The sequence below is a fragment of the Manacus vitellinus genome, unplaced genomic scaffold (genome assembly GCF_001715985.3).
Source record: "Manacus vitellinus isolate BGI_N305 unplaced genomic scaffold, ASM171598v3 scaffold_269_pilon, whole genome shotgun sequence".
Taxonomy (NCBI): domain Eukaryota; kingdom Metazoa; phylum Chordata; class Aves; order Passeriformes; family Pipridae; genus Manacus; species Manacus vitellinus.
The window spans coordinates 1,790-2,868 of NW_021939959.1; positions in this window are offsets into that span (position 1 = coordinate 1,790).

Below are 1,079 nucleotides of genomic sequence, written 5' to 3' on the forward strand. Positions count from 1 at the left end.
GCCCAATTCCCAGTTTCCAGTGCCCAATTCCCAGTTTCCTCCCAGTTTCCATTGCCCAATTCCCAGTTCCCAGTGCCCAATTCCCACTCCCCTCCCAGTTTCCAGTTCCCACCTCCCAGTTTGCCCCACTGTGCTCCCACTTTCCAGTGCCCAGTTCCCACTTTCCTCCCCATTTCCAGTGCCCAATTCCCAGTTTCCAATTCCCACTTTCCTCCCCGTTTCCAGTGCCCAATTCCCACTTTCCTCCCACTTTCCAGTTCCCAATTCCCACTTTCCTCCCCATTTCCAGTGCCCAGTTCCCATTTTTCGCCCAGTTCCCATTTTTCTCCCAGTTCCCAGTGCCCAATTCCCAGTTTGCCCCCAGTTTCCAGTGCCCAATTCCCAGTTTTTCTCCCAGTTTCCAGTGCCCAATTCCCACTTTCCAGTGCCCAGTTCCCAGTGCCCAATTCCCACTTTCCAGTGCCCAGTTCCCAGTGCCCAATTCCCACTTTCCAGTGCCCAGTTCCCAGTGTCCAATTCCCACTTTCCTCCCCATTTCCAGTGCCCAATTCCCCGTTTCCAGTGCCCAATTCCCAGCTCCTAGTTTGCCCCCACTTTCCAGTGCCCAATTCCCAGTTTCCTCTGTTTCCAGTGCCCGATTCCCACTTTCCAGTGCCCAATTCCCACTTTCCAGTGCCCAATTCCCACTTTCCAGTGCCCAATTCCCAGTGCCCAATTCCCACTTTCTTCCCCGTTTCCAGTGCCCAATTCCCAGTTTCCAGTGCCCAATTCCCAGTTTCCTGTGCCCAGTTCCAGTGCCCAATTCCCACTTTCTGTTTCCAGTGCCCAGTTCCCATTTCCCAGTTCCCAATTCCCAGTTCCCTCCCCGTTCCCAGTCCCCCCAGTTCCCCCCCCAATGACGACTCCGCAGCCTCCTCGTCTTTATTATTATTATTTCTCTTCTCTTCCTTCCTTGTTCTCCGCTGGGCTCGGGATCCTCCGGGATCCTCCGGGATCCTCCGGGATCCATCGGGATCCATCGGGATCAGGGCCCCCCCCGGCCCTGCTTTGGGGGGGTTTCATGCACTAAAATCGGCCCC